Source organism: Pinus tabuliformis, chromosome 6, assembly GCF_031772625.1.
Source record: "Pinus tabuliformis cultivar Carrire ecotype Pingquan chromosome 6, CPIR1, whole genome shotgun sequence".
Classification (NCBI taxonomy): Eukaryota; Viridiplantae; Streptophyta; class Pinopsida; order Pinales; family Pinaceae; genus Pinus; species Pinus tabuliformis.
In genome coordinates this window covers 697,490,924-697,511,401 of record NC_142292.1, presented here as the reverse complement: position 1 = coordinate 697,511,401, position 20,478 = coordinate 697,490,924, and positions in this window count along the sequence as shown.

Sequence of the window (20,478 nt, the reverse complement as noted above, 5' to 3'; positions counted from 1 at the left end):
ATTGTCTCCTACCTCGCCCCAAAGAACCCCCTGCAGAAACTGTGTCCAATCCCCGCACCCAAAATTGCCATCCCCTCAATTTGCCACCAAAAACCCTAAAAATCCCAAAACAACCTTTTTGATTAGTTTACTAGCCTAAAATTAGTGTTAACATATTGGTCATCTCATCCATTAAATATTTTACCGAGATAGACCGGAGAGAGCCTTCTCCTGCCCTGTAGGGCTAGCTACGAGGCTAAATGGTTTGATGTTGCCTTGAGGTTTACCTTTCTCAGCCTGAGGTGAAATTTCAAGCGCTAACACCTTCAAAAAAGTGTTGTCCTCAACGCTTGAGTAGTTATGGATACTTTTGTATAAAATTCTTATCCTCCCATGTGGAATATTCAGCGGATAAGTTCTTCCACTTGATAAGATACTCCGAAATTGATAGATTTCGTAGCTATCGAGTTCTTGTTTCTATGACTGCTTCCGGTTCCAATATAGTTTTTCCTTCCTCGTCAAGTTCTGGCAATATTTTTTGAACTGGGAGCTTGTCGCCTATAACCTTCTTTAAACATGAAACATGGAAAACTGGGTGCAATCGAGAAGCTGCAGGAAGCTCCAATTTGTATGCCATAGTACCAATCTTTTGCAACACTTTGTACGGACCATAATACTTTGGTGATAATTTATTATCCTTCTTAGCTTGCTTGAGGGACATTTGCTTATATGGTTGTAGCAGTAGGAATACCCAATCACCTACATCAAAACTTCTTTCACTGCGATGTTGATCTGCCTGTTGTTTCATTCTATTATGTGCCAACACGAGGTTATCCTTTAAGAGTTGGAGGACTTGTTGTTGATGTTCGATGTGATGTTCCACTGCTTGAACGTTAGTATTTTCTCTTAAATATGATGTGATGGATGGTGGTTGATACCCATAAAGTGCCATAAATGGGGTCATTTTTGTTGCTGTATGGAAGGAACTGTTATACCACCATTCAGCCAGAGGCAACCATTTAACCCATTGTGTCTGTTTATCAGATACAAAGCAACGAAGATATCCTTTCAAACATTTGTTTACTATCTCATTTTGCCCATCAGATTGAGGATGATAAGATGACCTATGAGCTAACTGAGTACCAAGACAAGAAAATAATTATGTCCAAAAATTTCCAGTGAAAATGGGATCTCTATCACTTACAATAATCTTTGGGTTTCCATGTAGCTTTTGAATTGTTTTCATAAATGCAGTAGAAACTGTACTGGCTTTAAATGGATGGGATAATGCACAAAAGTGTGCATACTTGGTAAGTCTGTCAACTACCACCATGATGACACTCTTTCCCTCAAACTTGGGTAAACCTGTGATAAAATCCATTGAAACCTCCTCCCAACGTTGGCTTGGAATGGATAAAGGTTGTAATAGACCCGGTGTCTTAATTGTTTCAACTTTACTTTTTTGGCAAACCAAACATTCCGCCACAAAATTTTGAATATCTAATTTAAGGCCATCCCAAAAAAATTCCTTCTTAACCCTGTGGTAAGTTTTTAAAAATCTTGAGTGCCCTCCTAAGGGAGAAGTGTGCAATTCCATAAGAATCTTTTGTTTTAGCTGGGAATTCTTACAGAGGTATAAGCAATCTTTGTACCATAACGAATCATTTTGCCAGCTAAATGTATCAGACGTACTGGAATCTTGTTGTAACTTTCAAATAAGTGCCCACACTTCTTCATCATTCTTCCATTCCTCCCTTGCTTCGTTTATCCAATCTGGTTGATAGAAATGGTGCACAACAATGCTTCCACATCCTCATCCTTTCTTGAGAGTGCATCTGCCACCACATTTTGCTTCCCTTTTTTGTAGATGATTTCAAAGTCATAACCCAACATCTTTGTGACCCACTTTTGTTGCTCTTCAGAGGATAATCTTTGTTCTAAAAAGTATTTAAGGCTATCATGATCTGTTTTTACCTTGAAGTGTCTTCCCATTAGGTAGGGTCGCCATTTCCTAAGTGCATGGAGTATTGCCAAAATTTCCTTCTCATAAATATCTTTTCTTAAAAACTTCCCCTTGATTGGATGACTTTCAAAAGTGATGGGTCTTTCATCTTGCATTAGAACAACACCAATTCCATTTCCTGAAGCATCACATTCCACAATAAAGGTTTTTGTGAAGTCCGATGTAGCTAAGACCGATGCTTGGCACATTGCCTCTTTAAGATGTTCAAAGGCCTTTGTTGCTTCTGGAGTCCATGAAAATGCATCTTTCTTCAATAATGTTGTTAGAGGTGCTGCTATTCTCCCATAATTCTTAACAAACTTGCGATAATACCTTGTCAACTTGAGAAATCCTCGCAGATGCTTTATGGATGTGGGGATTTTCCATTCCTTAATGGCTTTAATTTTGCTAGGGTCTACCTTAACTCCTTCATGAGATACAATATGACCCAGATATTCCACCTCCTGGACTCCAAAGAAACATTTGGATCTTTTTGCATATAATTGTTTCTCCTCCAATAGTTGTAACACCCTGTCAACATGTTCAACATGATCCTTCCAAGACTTGCTGTAGATTAGTATATCATCAAAAAATACTAACACAAATTTTCTAAGGAATGGTTTGAAAATTGAATTCATCAAACCTTGAAATGTTGAAGGTGCATTGGTAAGGCCAAAAGGCATGACCAAAAATTCATAATGACCCTCATGAGTTCTAAATGTTGTTTTCAGAATGTCTTCAGTCTTCATTCTGATTTGATGATATCCTGAACGAAGATCCAACTTGGTGAAGTAAATTGATCCATGCAATTCATCCAGTAATTCATCAATGACAGGAATGGGGAACTTATCTTTAATAGTGAGCTTGTTGAGCTCCCTATAATTCGGACACATGCACCATGATCCATCCTTCTTGTGCACCAATACTACTGGAGCAGAGAAGGAACTTTGACTTGGTTGAATTATACCATCCTCTAGCATTTCTGCAACCATATGTTCAATTTCACTCTTTTGGACATAGGGATATCTGTACGGCCTGATGTTTGGAGGAACACTTCCTGGAATCAGATGAATAGCATGATCATGATCACGCATAGGTGGGAGACCTTTGGGAGTCTCAAATACCTTGGAATGATTGTCCAGGACTTTTTGGAGATCTGGAGAAATAGATGATTCCGATGTGGAAACATCTAGTGAACATAATTGTGCAATTACACCTCTTTGTTCCTTTTTTAGAAGCTTTGTCATACCATTAGAGTTGATTATCTTTCTTGGTTTCCCTGCAATACCCCTTAATTCAACTTCCTTTCCTTTTGTAGAAAATTTGATGAAAAGTTCTTGAAAATTAAAAGCTATTGTACCCAAGGATTTTAGCCATTGGACTCCTAGTACAACATCAGCACCTCCCATTGGAATGGAAAGCATTGGGCTAGTCAATACATATTCTCCCATGGATAGCTTGATATTATGGCACTTTCCAGAGCAATTTATTGTTCCTCCATTTGCAATCATCACTTGACACTCTGGTGCTGGATATAGGAAGCAATTCAATTCTTTTGCTACCTTACAATGAATAAAATTGTGGGTGCTTCCTGAATCAATCAACACTATTACCTTTTTCTTCTTGATTTGTCCTTCTATCTTGATGGTTTGAGGAGTGGTAATTCCCCAATGCATTACAAGATATGGTCGGATTTATTTGTTCTTCATCTAGGCTTTGTTCCTGGAGTATATCCTCTTCTTTTGACCTTTCTTGCTCCTTTTCTTCTTCCTCTTCACAATCTATGTAGAATAATTTCTTCTCAACACACTTATGACCTTTAGTGTATTTGCTATCACAACTGTAACAAAGCCCTTTTGCTCTTTTTTCTTCCAATTGTTGTGGTGTCAACCTTATATGTTGTGGAAGACTATGGGCAACAACACTTCCGTCTTTATAGTTGTGAGTGGTATGCTTCCTGGTTGCCATAATTTTGCTTTCCATTTTTCTTGCTAACCTGAATGCCTTCTCTAATGAATCAAGTTCCCAAAGGCGAACATCATGTTGGATATTATCCTTTAAAGACCCTATGAACACATCAATCCTATGCTCCTCTGGAATATCTTTTACCCTTATGTTTAATTTTTGGAACTCCTCAATGTGTTCCATTATTGAACCCTTTTGTTTGAGACTTATCAATTGGCTAAAAAAAAGTGTTTCTTTTTGTATCCTCATAATGTGCTATCAATTCTTCCGTAAAAATTGCCCAAGTGATAAATTGTTTACGAGAGCAAAGTCATTGATACCATACAAATTGATTTGGTTCCAAATATAAAGTTTCCATACGTACCTTTTGTGTGTTTTGCACATTATTGAGATCGAAGAATTGCTCCATCTGTAATATCCATGTGACGGGATCCTTGCCATCAAACTTCCTCATATCGATTTTTGGAATATGGTGAGTCTTCGATCCAACATTAGATTATATGGAATCATGATTAACATTTCTTTTGTTCTCATCATGAGTTTCCTTTAGTACCCTTTCACCATTAGTGACCATTTCTTGTAGCAACTTATTCATATTTATCTTCAATTCTTCCATCTTATCATCCATGCCATCAATTTTAGCATCCATGCCATTCACCTTAGCTTCCATGCCATCCATCTTAGCTTCTACGCCTTTCTTTAAACAATCCATCTTAGCTTCTACACCTTTCTTTAAACCATCCATCTTAGCTTCTACATCTTTCCTTAAACCATCCATCTTAGATTCTGTTGCTTTTTGTGCAAGTGACACTTGTTGCACTTGTTCTTGTAATTTTGATATATCATATAGCATTTCTTTTTCTTCTTCATGAGTTGTGGTAGAGCTTTCAGGTTCCTTACTAGGTGTTTGCATTTTCTTTCCTCGGGGCATCAGTTACCAATAATAATGCTCTACTAGCCCTTTGAATTCCTTCAAAATAAATTTTCAAACCACTCTTAAGCAAAAATTTAAATGAATCTACACACCTTTTTTTCACTTTGTAGGAGCTCGATATTGCCTCTGATGTATCTTTGTACTTTCAGATAATATAGTTCTGAAATTGCAACCTATGGTAGCCCTCTGTGTCCTCTTTCCAATGCCACCAGTCTGATCCAATTTGGATTCTCCAAGAAAGACTTATGCAAAATCTCCCACAGTGACCTAATTATAGACTAGTTCAGTAGAGCGAACTTGTACGACGTGCCACGAGTCACTGTTTCGTCCTTTGGGTCTGAAAAATATATACAAGAAACTACAGCCCGTCCTCTTTCTACACCTTCTTACGAAATTTCAATCGAATGCTCGGGGAAAAAGTTATGATGATTTTCCCCAGGTCACCTGTTTGGAATGCAATTCAGGAGTCTACAAAAAGACCAACTTCCTCAGATCATATCTCCGCAAATATAGCATAAAAAGCTCTGAAATTCAGACCCGAGATTCAGCGCGATGTCTTCTCAAATGGGTTTTTTTTTTAGCTTCTGAAACATTGCAAAAAAAATAAAAATAAAAAAATAAAATAAAATTATAGCGAAAATGCCATGATGACCTGTTTGGAGCAGCAAAACCCTAGAATCCAAATCTCTGATACCAAATGTTATGAAACTAGCTCAAGAAAAGATAGAAAAGATAGATCAACACCTTAGAATTCAGCCTCTTCGAGGGGGAAACCTCCTTTACATTACATAAATGAACAATTCTTGGATGATTCAAATGACAAAACCTCCTTTCTATATATAGGAGTCTAAGGAGTCACAATATAACCCAGTCGACCTAATAATAATAATATAAAGCCACAAAAATAACAATAGAGGGATTCTATGGGGCATAGTAATAACAATATGGGGGCATTAGGGGCACAACAATATTAATAAGGGGTATAACTACAATAGTAATGGGTTAATCACTAGTATTACAGGGACCCAACATCTATCTACAAGTTGCAGTAAGGTAGGTGTGTAAAGAAGATTGGGAAGTTTAAGCTACTCCATAGTTTGTCTACTCATAATGTTTATTGTTGCCGCTAAGTCAATCAATGTATTTGGAATTTCAATTCCATTTATATGTGTCTTGACAATTGGACTTCCTGGATCCACATATTTCTGCATGGCCATTTTTCTCATCATTATGTCTGTTATCTTTCCTACCAGGTGAATTCTTTTTGTTTCTCACGATTTTCTTCCTGGTCTTTTGATGCTCAACTCTTTTATTGTTTTGGATAGGATTGGAATTTTTCTAATGTCTTGTAACAATGGAATTTTGATACAGACATTCTTCAGTTCATCTAGATAATCATAATTGGGCAACAAGATATGTTTTTCTATCCCTCTATCAATTTGTAGTCTCTCAGGAAAAGGAGGTGTAGAAGTAGATGTTTGTTGCTAAATGATAGGAGTTGTGTTCACTGGTTCTTTTTGTTTTTATTTTTCAATGTTTTGGTTTTGGAGAGATGTTTCCTCAAAACTTTTATTGAATTTTAGAGAATCTTCCTTAGAAGTCTCTTGTTCTTGAATAACTACAGAAAGTCTTTCCTTTTCTAATATCCTACTAGATCTTAGTTGAACATCATTAAGATCTAGAGGAGTAATCATGTAAGTTGTAAATTGTTGTCCTTCTACCATGTAAGCATTTTGAGGGTTTTTATTGTTGGGGTTTATTAATGGTTGTCAGGTAGCTGATTTGACTTCTGCTGAAATGGCAGTAAGAGTTGAGGATTTTGACTTTTTTGTGGGAGTTGTTGTGGAAATGGCAATGAAAGTTGAGGGTTTTGATTTTGAAGTTGTGGCTGCTGATTTTGTGGGGGAGGATAATTCTAATGATATGGAGGATATTGATAATATTAAGAAAATCTCCCATAAGGATTTTTTACTCCTTGTGCCCACGGTTGAGATTGAAACTGAGATTGAGGTTGAGGCCAAGGTTGCTGCCAAGGATTCCAGTTTGGTGGGGGCTGAAGATAAATTGGATTGTTAAATCCCTGATTTTGTGGCCCCTGCCAAGGTCTTCTTGCGACAAAACAAAGAGGTTCTGCAGAATTTGCTATTGTTTCCTCTTGAAAGACAACCTTAAGACCTGGGATTGAGGGACAACCTTTGGTCTCATGACTTTCTGAACAAACCATACAAGTTTCTACGATTTTTGCATCTAAAGGGCATTCCCTTAGAGCATGTTTTTTTCTGCATTTTTGACAAAAGATGGCTAAAGAATCAGCCTCTGTTTTCTACTTGTTTTGAATTTTAAGGGTGTCTAGTTGCTCAACAAGGCTCCCTAGAATGTCAGTTTTAAACTCATCAGGCATATTGCCAATTTTTTCCTTGCTTACAGATCCAATTGCAGATTTGTTTGCTCTAACAAGAGAAGGATCTCTCAGCCCTTTCCCTATTTTTTATTTCCCTCTTGAGAGATGAACACACAGTTCTCTTATATCACTCAATGGAAGTTGAGAGATATCTCCCTTCCCCATCATGTTAAGGATATCTATCCACTCATCTCTAATGGCCTTTAACAAAAGAGCTTTAAAGGTTTCTTCATCTAAATTGTTCATCTTTGCTCTTTTCAAATTATATTTGAATCTCTCAATCAAATATTCCAAGTTTTCATCCTCTCTTTGCATCATTTTGAACACCTCATCTCTATGATTGGTAGGCATGCAATAATCTAAGTATCTATCCAAAAATTCCTTTTTCATGTCATTCCATGTTCTAATGGATTGGGTGACTAACCCCATGAACCATTTCAAAGAAACCCCTTTCAATGTTGAAGGAAACAATTTAAGTTTTTGAGAATCTTCTAAATAGTCATAAGTTCTGCACAAGACTTCAAACTTAAACAAAAATGTTTTAGGGTCCTCATTTCTCAACCCATAGAAGTTTGGGAGGACAGATGGTAGATATTTTTCATTGTGGTATGTGTTTCCTCATCCATTATAGGGAATCCAAAAGAGTTATCTACTTCCCTATTTCCTCTTCCTCCTCCATTATTACCTCTAGCTCGTCCATGACTTCCTCTACCTCTCCCTCTAACCCCTCCTACAAACAGTGAGAATTCTCCATCTTGTTCTTCTTCTGCCATTATAGTTTCTTTAGAGTCAGTATAGGGTTCAACCTGCAAGGTTATTCCATCCTCCTCTGGTTCTTCTATTAATGGTCTATGGGAGAGAGTTTCTACTTCTTCTTCCTCACTAGGTTTTCCTAATTCTTCAACTACAATAGGCTCTCCTGTGGAGGTGAAAAAGGTTATCCCTGCTGTTGGAGATTCAAAAAATTTCTCTCTTAGGATTGTTTTGGTAGATGAAGTAGGAGAATCTTCTGATTAAATTTCTGCCCCTTGTATTCCAGGAATCCTATGGTTGGGAGTATGAGTCTAGGATGGAATTATATCTTTTCTAACTCTTGGTGGAGGAAGTGGTGTTGTAGGAATTGAACTTCTACCTCTAGCTTTAAAACTACCCATAGAGTCTCTTTCTCTATGCATGTCATTTTTTTGTTTTTAATTTGAATGTAATAGATAATTCTACCTAGTTACACTTCCTTGGCAACAACACCAAAATGTTTGGTCAATTTAGTGTCCTAAATTTCTTTACATAAATTATCAATCCGAGTGTCGTAAACTGACGAATTTTAGTGCATTGTTTGTGCTAGATGACCCTTCTTACTTCATTATTTTTGTGTTTTATGTTGTTTTTGGGGGTTTTGGTCCTTTAATCCCTAATGATTTACAATGTACTTAACAAAATCTTAAATCTAACTTCTGTAAAGACTACTAAGAACCTAAAGAAATGAGAACTAAAAGATCTTATGTAAGATTTGGAAGCAAAGTTTAATCAAGAAATGAAAACAAAGTTTCCATTTCTAATCATATCATTATTTCTCAATCATGAGCTACAAACTAAAAAGTAAAATTGCAACTACTATCTATTCAATTACAAAAAAAATAATAAATGAAATATTGAAAAGCGAATGTGAAATTGCAACTATTGTCTAATCTATTATAGGAACAAAACTAAATGACATACTAAAACTGAAAGTGAGATTGCAACTATCTATTATGAATCAAAACCAAATGAAATACTAAAACTGAAAGTAAAATTGCAACTAATGTGGAAACAAAACTAAATGAAGTGCGTAGTTACTCTGCCTCTCAATTTTGGGAGAAAATCCTCCTTGTGATGACATTTTGAGGAATTGTGTACTTCATTATTCTAAGAAAAGATAAATGCAAAAATGCAGAAAAGACTCATTGCATGAATGAAGTATTCAACCACTTAGTTTAAGATGAGTTATCAACTATAAGGGCTTTTCAGAAACATTCATCTACACCATGAGTCAATAAACTAGTAATAAAATGGCAAGAACAACAATAGCATTGATCAGTCTAATTGAAAACATCAAAACTAGTGAAATAGTAAATGAAACAAACTACTCTACACTATTGAATTCAACTTCTAACTACTGATAAAAACTAGAAAGAAATTAAGCAAAGAGAAAGTTATTCTGCACTAAAAGAAGCTATTATGCATTAGTAAGAAAATGATAAGAATTGCATTATAAATAGGGTTAGTATGAAAAATGGTTATGAACACTATGGAAGAAATGATGCATTTACAATTAGCTAGAAAAGATGAATAAAAATGAAATAAAACCTTAGTCAACGCAGGGGCCCTCTGCAACTGATCAGGTTATGCATACTTAATCAAACTCCAAGAAACTTCTTCACATGTCCATAAAACTTGCGGTCTTCATATTAAAAACAAGAAATGAGTTTTCCAGAATTACAGAGTAGTAGTCTGATCTTAATACCTGTAGAAATTCGAACTGGTTTTGAGTTCTTTACATAGGTATTTATAAGAAAATTATGCAACTGTTTGTGGAGAAAAATAATCTACAGCCAAAAACACGTAGCAGACAAGCACACGACATTTTCTTCCTCGGCTGCTGTAGACATAAATCTAAGATGATGGTTGTTGGATTCAGTTGCACAGATGGTTGTTGGAGCTTGTGGGTTCAAGAAGTTGTTTCGAATCCCATCACTGTGAAACGTGTTGATTATCCACAAAACAGAGTCCTATTGCCTTCAGTCTCTATGTTTGACTTCTCCATTGACCGGAGTCTTGTACCATATTCCTTGTCGACTTGGGCTAGGTGAATAGGACACGATCCATGTCACGATGATTTCCAAGCTTCCCATGTAGTTAGTTTCTCCTTATGACACCTGGAACCTGTTAAAGCATGGAAGTAGCTACAGAACAACTGATTAGCTGCAGAATAGGCTGTGTTCTGTAGCTAAAAGACAAAAAAATTATTCAAACAGCAAAACATAAAAGCATAACATGTAAATCACTAAATTTCCTCCTTAAGGCAATATATACAGGTCATTGATGATAGGAATGCATTTCCTTCATGGAAAAACAAAGAAAAGGAATGAGAGAGTTGCTAAGGAAAGGGCAGTTTTGAGGCTCAAAAGTATCACTAGGCCCTACATCGAGACATACGATCCCAGCTTTACCATGCATCCCATCCCGGGACCATTAGGCCCAATAGAGATAAAATCCACCTCTTAGCTTTACCGTATATCCCTCCATTCACCAACGATGATTCCAAGGCCCACCATGGCACAAAATATGTCTTTACCATAACCCACCATCTGGTTCATGGGTTACTAGGTCAGTGACTTCGTGATCCTCAGTACAGTTTAGGGACCACTCAAACCATGTGTTTTTAAATTCAGATATCCACCCCACTCAGCTTTGAATCCAATCTGACCATCCCACAGAACCCGAATGAGAGAACCCTTCTCATCAAAGTTATCAGGAAATGGCAAGGCTAGGCTAAAAATAATGTCACACCTGGAAAAATCCATGCCATGGTAGAAAAGAAACACATGCAATCCCATGCATGCCAAATCTAGCAAGGAAAATACGCAAGCAATTTGATACCTACAATGAAGCCTATTGTAACTGCTTGATCTTGCCTTTCCCTGCTTAATCTTTGCTCCCTCTTTCCTTCTTTGCCTTTCTTACTCCAATACCAAAGTTCTCCAAGAAACTCTAAGTGTCCAAGAGTATGAGAGAGAGAGAGAATAATGAGAGAGCTCCAAAGCTAAATTGACAAAAGGTTATACTGACCAAGATTGCCAATTGATCCTCAGAAGCCTTTTTATCAATGAGGCCTCTATTTTCTTCATTTTCTATTAGTTTCCTTCATTTTCCTCCTCACATGAAACATGTGACCTTTCACCTTCCTTTTCTCCTAATTTCCTTTATTTTCATAAATAAAATTCCAATAAATGCCTCATGCCTTTCCAAAGCCTTAGCCATTGCCTTTTCCAATTTCCTTATCCATAAAAAACCAAATGAACACCCACACCAAGATGTCCTACCCATAATTCAACTTGGAATACACGTCCCATCAACCGTGGTCTTATGTATTTTTACATGAGTTTATTGTAACCAGGGTTGTTACAGAAACAACCTTCAAAGCTACTGCAAAAGGAAAGGAAAAGGAAGAATTGAGTTATGTATCAGGAGAAGAAGAGGCAAACTTTGTAAAGAAACTCCAAGTGAGTACTGGAAGATTCAGAGGTAAGCTTACCTTAAAAAAAATTGCATGTGGTAGAGTTGGTCATTACATTGCTAAGTGCCCCTATAGAGAAAACCATGAGAAAGGGAAAGAAACTGCAAAAATAAATAGGAGAAATTTTGAAAACAAGAGAAGTTTTTATTCACGAAGATAGTAATGGTCTTTCAAATGATGAATAAGGTGAGTCAGATCAAGAATGTCAATTACTTATTGCATTTGAAGATAGAAGTAGTAAGGAGTTGGATGGTCTAGAAGAAAAGGATATTTTTATTGAAAACTTTGACAAGGATATATCAGATACAGGGACAATTATAGATGTCAGCAAGTATTCAAGTTTGGGAGCACCCCACTTTCTATTGATCAAGAATGAAGAAGATAATAATAAAGCATTACCAGGTATGGGCTTTTGTTCTAATTGTGATCCATTTCCTTGTATACGTAATAATAATAGTGATGATGACAGTAAAGCAACTGAACTTGCACTCTAAAAGGAAAATAGATTCAAAAATGATGCCTCTAGGAGCAGAAGATCAAGACAAGTTAGAAACAAAGGACAATGCAGATGTGCCTATGCTAAGAAAAGACAGTTATCAACAATGGAAGGAAAAGATGAATTATAATCTAATGAATCTTGATTTTTGGTGTCTAGTATGAAATGGCTACACCAAGTCTCCTCCATCATACGAGGAAGTGAAATAGAACAGTAAGGCTTTGAGTAATATCTTTTGTAGCATACCTGATTCAACATTAAATAAGGTTGTGCATTATACATATGCAAAGAAAGTGTGGGATAAGATACAAGAAATCCATGAATAAATCCCAAGGAGAGAGCTATCAGGTAATCATATCCTTAACAATGTGTTAACCTTTGTTATGTCAAATGGAGTTATTGATTCATAAGAAGACATGTTAAAAGAAATTTTCAATCTTAGAACAAAACTTGATCCTACTTTGAAAAGGATTTTTAATCTTAAATATAACTTGCGGGCATGTGATAACAAGGATCACGCTGGTATGGTATCTAAAGAATATTGTGAAGGTCTTGACACTGAGATCATCTCTCTAAGAAAAGACCTTGAAAAGTTAGATAAGCAGAATGAAGAACTATTTCAAGCATTTGAAGAACAAGAAAATGGGTTGAAAAGAAGAGATTCTCAAATTAAAGCAACAAGTGGAGGAAGAAAGAAGGGTTGAAGAAGTTATGAAGAAGCATCATCTAAGAAAGGAAAATCAATATCAAGTTGAGGTAAACATCCTAAAAGGTAAATTAGAAGAAAAACATAAACATTTACAATTTCAAGATAGTACTAAGATTTTGGATAATATTCTTAGTAGTCAAAGGTCTCCCGGTCTCAAATCTGGTCTTGGTTTTCATGAAACTATTGATGGAGAATCTATCTCACAAGATAAGGAAATGAATTTAAAGAGTAAGAATGTGAAACCTTAACTTCTCAATAAAGAGATAAGAATTCAACTTGTTCAACTAAAGAAAGAGAACCTTCAAAGAAAATCCTTTACTCCTAATTGTAGAAATGTTAATCGATTCTCTCCTCTAATCAATAATGTTGAATGTTCTATATGTCATAATTATGGACATGTTGCAACCAATTTCAGAAGTAGAATGTTTCAATCTAATAATCACCTCTCAGAAAGATCATCAGCTTCCAGGTATTTTAAGGGATATTGTTTTGCTTGCAATATATTTGGTCACAAAGCCATTGATTGCAATAGAAGGAATATGAAACAGAAATATTATGATTCCTCTGCTCATATAAGATGGTATTCTTATAAAAATTTTGAGCATGTAGAAAAAGAATGCAAGAACAAGTCTGTGGATTGTCATAGACAACATGGTAAGCAACTAGATAATAATATTGATGTCAGAAGACCTAAAAAATATGGATCCACCAACATTTCTCATAATAAGCGGGAAGAAGAAGAACAGATAAGGTGTGGTATTTATCTCTGCTCATTTGAAGATGAAGATGAATGGTACATAGATAGTGTGTTATGAAACCAACTCACAAAATAGAAGAAAAGATAGATCAACGACTTCAAAATCAACCTCTTCAAGGGGCAAACCTCCTTTACATTACACAAATGAAAAATTCTTGGATGATACAAATGATAATACCTCCTTTCTATATATAGGAGTCTAAGGGGTTATAATATATTCAAAGCTGAAATAACAATAATAATGTAAGGGCACAAGAATAACAATAGTCGGCTTCTATGGGGCACAATAATAACAATATGGGTACAACATGGACACAACAATAATAATAAGGGGCTACAATGACAATACTATTGAGGGAATACACTAGTATTATAGGGACCTAACATGCCTCTCTCCTTCAGAAAAGTGTTTTCCTCAACGCTTGAGTAATTATGGATGCTTTTGTATAAAATTCTCATCCTCCCATGTGGAATCTTCAACGGGTAAGTTCTTCCATTCGGAGCTATCAAGTTCTTGTTTCTGTGACTACTTCAGGTTCCAATATGATTTTTCCTTCCTCGTCAAGTTATAGAAATATATTTCAACTGGGAGCTTGTCACATATAACCTTCTTTAAACATGAAACATGGAAAACTAGGTGCACTCGGGAAGTTGCAAGAAGCTCCAATTTGTATGCCATAGTACCAATCTTTTGCAACACCTTGTATATAACATAATACTTTGGTGATAATTTATTATCCTTCTTAACTTGCTTGAGGGAAATTAGTTTGTATGGTTGTATCTGTATAAATACCCAATCACTTACATCAAAACTTCTTTCACTGCAATGTTGATCTTCCTGTTGTTTCATTCTATTATGAGCCAAAGAGAGGTTATCCTTTAAGAGTTGGAGAACTTTTTGTTGATGCTCGATGTGATCTTCCACTACTTGAACCTTATAATTGTCTCTTAAATATGATGTGATGGATGATGGATGTAATCCATAAAGTTCCATAAATAGGGTTCTGTAGTATGGAAGGAAGTGTTATACAACCATTCAACCAGAGGTAACCATTTGACCCATTGTGTTTATTTATTAGATACAAAGCAACGGAGATATCCTTCCAAACATTTGTTTACTATCTCAGTTTACCCATCAGATTGAGGATGATAAGATGAGCTAATCTAACTGAGTACCCAGAAAAGAAAATAATTATGTCCAAAAATTTCTAGTGAAAATGGGATCTCTGTCGCTTACAATAATCTTTAGGTTTCCATGTAGCTTCTGAATTGTTTCCATAAATGCAGTATCAACTGTACTGGCTTTAAATGGATGAGATAATGCATAAAAGTGTGCATACTTGGTAAGTCTATCAACTACCACCATGATGACACTCTTTCCTTCGGACTTGGGTAAACCTGTGATAAAATCCATTGAAACCTCCTCCCAACATTGACTTGGAATGGATAAAGGTTGTAATAGACCTGGGGTCTTAATTTTTTCAACTTTATTTTGTTGGGAAACCAAACAGTCTACCACAAACTTTTGAATATCATATTTAAGGCCATCCCAAAAAAATTCCTTCTTAACCCTGTGGTAAGTTTTTAAAATCTTGAGTTCCTTTCTAAGGGAGAGGTGTGAAATTCCATAAGAATCTTTTGTTTAAGTTTGGAACTCTTACAGAAGTATAAGCGATCATTGTACCATAACGAATCATTTTTCTAGATAAATGTATCAGATGTACTGAGATCTTGTTGTAACTTTTGAATGAGTGCCAACACTTCTTCATCATTCTTCCATTCATCCCTTGCTTCATTTATCCAATCTGGTTGGATAATAGAAATGGCACAAAGAAATGGTTCCACATCCTCATCCTTTCTTGAGAGTGCATTTGCAACAATATTTTGCTTCTCTTTTCTGTAGATGATTTCAAAGTCATAACCCAACATCTTTGGGACCCATTTTTGTTGTTCTTCTGATGATAATCTTTGTTCTAAAAAGTATTTAAGACTATCATGATCCATTTTTACCTTCAAGTGTCTTCCCATTAGGTAAGGTTGTCATTTCTTAAGTGCATGTAGTATTGCTAAAATTTCCTTCTCATAAATAGCTTTGTGTAAATACTTTCCTTTGATTAGATGACTTTCGAAAGCAGTGGGTCTTTCTTCTTGCATTAAAACAACACTAATTCCATTTCCTGAGGCATTACATTCCACAATAAAGGTTTTTTTTAAGTCTGGCATAGCTACGACCAGTGCTTAGCACATTGCCTCTTTAAGATTTTCAAAGGCCTTTGTTGCTTCTGGAGTCCATGAAAATGCATATTTCTTCAATAATGTTGTTAGAGGTGCTGTTATTCTCCCATAATTCTTAACAAACTTGCGATAATACCTTGTCAACCCAAGAAATCCTCGTAGATGCTTTATGGATGTGGGGATTTTACATTCCTTAATGGCTTTGATTTTGTTAGGGTCTACCTTAACACCTTCATGAGATACAATATGAGCCAGATATTCCACCTCTTGTACTCCAAAGAAACATTTGGAGGTTTTTGCATATAATTGTTTCTCCTCTAATATTTTTAGCACCCTCTCAACATGTTGAACATTATCCTTCCAAGACTTGTTGTGGATTAGTATATCATCAAAAAATACTAACACAAATATTCTAAGGAAGGGTTTGAAAATAGAACTCATCAAACCTTGAATTGTAGAAGGTGCATTAGTAAGTCCAAAAGGCATGACCAAAAATTCATAGTGACCCTCATGAGTTCTAAATGTTGTTTTTGGAATGTCTTCAGTCTTCATTCTGATTTGATGATATCCTGAACAAAGATCCAACTTGGTGAAGTAAATTGATCCATGCAATTCATCAATGATAGGAATGAAAAAAATAAATATTTAATAGTGAGCTTGTTGAACTCCCTATAATCTGGACACATGCATCATCATCCATCCTTCTTATTCACCAATACTACTAGAGCAAAGAAAGAACTTTGACTAGGTTAAATTATACCAACCTCTAGAATATATGCAACCATACTTTCAATTTCACTCTTTTGGGCATAGGGATATATGTAAGGCCTGATGTTTGGAGGAACACTTCCTAGAATCAAATGAATAGCATGATCGTAATCACAAATAGGTGGGAGGATTTTGGGAATCTAAAATACCTTGGAATGATTGTCCAATACTTTTTGGAGATCTAGAGAAATAGATGATTTTGATGTGGGAACCTCTAGAGAACATAATTGTGCAATTACGCCAAGTTTTTATTTCTTTAGAATCTTTGTCATGTCGTTAGAGCTTATTATCTTTCTCGATTTCCCTGTGATTCCCCTTAATTCAAATTCCTTTCCTTCAAAAAAAATTCAAGAAAATTTCTTGAAAATTATAAGCTATCATACCCAAATATTGTAGCCATTGGACTCCTAGTACAACATCAGCACCACCCATTGGAAATGAAAGAATTGGACTATTCAATACATATTATCCCATGGATAGCTTCATATTATGGCACTTTCCAGAGAAATTTATGGTTCCTCCATTTGAAACCATCACTTGATACTCTGATGCTGGATATAGGAATCAATTCAATTCCTTGGCTATATTACACTGAATAAAATTATGGGTACTGCTTGAATAAATCAACACTATTACCTTGTTCTTATTGATATGTCCTTCTATCTTGAGAGTTTGAGGAGTGGTAATTCCGCCCAATGCATTAAAAGATATGGTCATATTCATTTCATCTTTCTCTAGGGTTTTTTTCTGGTGTATATCCTCTTTTTGACGTTTCTTGTTATTTGTCTTCCTCCTCTTCACAATCTATGTAAAATAATTTATTATCATCACACTTATGAGCTTTACTGTATTTTCTATCACAACTGTAACAAATCCATTTTTCTCTTTTTTATTCCAATTGTTGTGGTGTCAACCTTGTAGGTTGTGGAAGGCTAGGGAAACAACACTTCCATCTTTATAGTTGTTGGTGGTAGGATTCCTTGTTTCCATAATTTTTCTGTCAATTTTTCTTGCCAACCTAAATTCCTTCTCCAATGAATCAAGTTCCCAAAGGTGAAAATCATGTTGGATGTTATCCTTTAAATTCCCTATGAACACATCAATCCTATGCTCCTCTGAAATATCTTTTACCCTTATATTCAATTTTTGGAAGTCCTCAATGTGCTCCACCTTTGAACCCTTTTGTTTGAGATTTATCAATTGGCTAAAAAAGGTATTGCTTTTTGTATCCTCATAATGTGCTATCATTTCTTCTGTAAAAGTTGCCCAAGTGACAATTTGTTTACGAGAGCAAAGCCATCGATACCATACAAACTGATTAGGTTCTAAATATAAAGTTGAAATGCGTACCTTTTATGTGTTTTGCACATTATGGAGATCAAAATATTGCTCCATCTGTAGTATTCATGTTACAGGATCCTTGCCATCAAACGTCCTCATGTCGATATTTAGAACATGATGGGCCTTCAATCCAATGCTAGAGTCTATGAAATCATGATTAACATTTCTTTTGTTCTCATTAGGAGTTTTTTTCGCTTTGTAGGAGCTTGATATTGAATCTATTGTATCTCTATAATTTCAGATCTCTAAGGTATGAAACTGCGACATGGGGTATCCCTTTGAGTCCTTTTTCTAACCCCACTAGTCTTATCAATATTGGATTATTCAAGAAAGAGTTATGCCAAATCTCCCACAATGACCTGATTATAGACTAGTTCGATAGAGAGGACTTGTGTGACCTTCCATGTTTCATTGTTTTGACCTTAGGACCTAAAAATGATACACATAAAACTAAATTCTGTCCTATTTCTATAATTTCTTAGAAAATTTCAATCCGATGCTCAAAGCGAAAGTTATGATGATTTTCCCAAGGTCACATGTTTGGGATGTAATTCGGGAACCTGCAAAAACTCTAACTTCCTTGGATCAAATCTCCGACAATATAGCGAGAAAAGATCGAAAATTTGGACCCAACATTCATCAAGATTTTGGATCAAATGGGTTTTAATTTCAGCTTCTGAAACATCATAGAAAAAAATTTATAGCGAAAATTCCATGATGACCTGTTTGGAGCAGTGAAACCCTAGAATCCAAAGCTTCGATACCAAATTTTATGCAACCAGCTCACAAAATATAAGAAAAGATAGATCAACAACTTAAAAATCAGCCTCTTCGAGGGGGAAAACTCCTTTACATTACAAAAATGAACAATTCTTGGATGATACAAATGACAAGGCCTCCTTTCTATACATAGGATTCTAAGGGGTCACAATATAATCAGAGACAATGTAACAATAATAATGTAAGGGCACAACAATAACAATAATGGGATTCTATGGGGCACAATAATAACAATATGGGGACAACATGGGCACAACAATAACAATAAGGGGCTACAATGACAATACTGATAAGGGAATACGCTAGTATTATAGATGTTGTCATCATATGATGGAGATAAGAGTAAGATGAAGTCTCTCAAGAAAAACCAATATGGTAATGTTATTCTTGGAACTAATGTTCGCGCAAAAGTTCTAGGAAAGTGTAAAGAAAGAATTAATAAAAATAGAGGAGCAGTTGATGATTTATTAATTCAAGGGCTAAAGCAGAATATTATAAGTGTAGGTAAAATGGTAGATAAGGGAAATACAATCATTTTTACATCAACTAAGTGCAAAGTTATGGATGAAGAAACTAGAAAAGTCATAGGAAGAGGATGTAGAAACCTAGACAAATTATATGTGCTTGAAGAACAGAATTCTCACAGATATGAGCAGGATTCGGAGTCAGAGTAAAAGAATATGGTTCCCATTACAGTCCATTATTCTTAAAAGAATACTTCTAATAGTGACTTAAAAAGTGATGTGAGATACTTGACCTCATAACAACAAAAGTTTATTATTAGGTCCACAAGATCAGTAAGCTCATGGGAGAAATACATGTTTTGTCTTGATGATGATTTTTATGATTGTTTTGATATTCATGTTGCTTTTACTGCTGACAGTACATCTGGTGTAGTAACAATAATCAAGTACATACAGTACAGGGTCAGGGGGGATGAAGTTGTGAATTTACAGTATTCACTTTCTGTATGTGGATCCTATGAAGACAAGTCACATAGATACATGCATTATAATCTGTACAGTCATGTATATTCTGTTGTGATGAATAAATAATGATACAAACTCAAGAAAAGGATTTTATATGCTTCATTTAGTTATTAGTTAGTTTTCCTATTTTGATGGTTGATGGGTATAGTCTGTTGATGCTATTTAGAAGTGGTTTTGTTTTTTTATAAGTTGTTGATGCCTTGATGGATAACTAATTGATGAAGATACTTTGATGTTCTTATCGATGTATGAGATGATATGATCATATCTGACATTCAACAGTTGTCACAGTTTCAGAGGTAGCATTTTCTATGCTTCTAACAATGCATTGTTGGCATTATGTTTTCTTTAGAATTCCTTGGTACATAATGATGCTTATCAATGGCGATGCTTCTTATGTTGTTGAAGTTCTTGGATGATGATGCATGAGTTGCTAATTATGGTTTATGGCTTATGCTTATCTCATGCTATGATTATTTGATGATAATGTTGATATCATGGATGATAATGGTATGAGTAGTTGATAATAATGTCTACTTGAGTTGTGTACATGTGAAATAGTTCTCCATGAAGTGGTATTTATGTGATAGTTCTTCTTGCATGAAGAAAATGGTGTCACTGTGGGTTTCATGAATATATCTTCTCAAGGTTGCTACAGGAGACATGGCATACTTAGTCACGTATTGCTATTTTATGATGATATGATCAATTCTCACATATGTTTATTATGCACTTGATGATCATGGATTGAGGCTCTTCCTATGACGGGGAAGAGCAAGTTGACCTTGATAAGTTCAAGAGGATGAGTTGATATTTGTTCTCTACATATTGATGTTGCATACTTGGTCA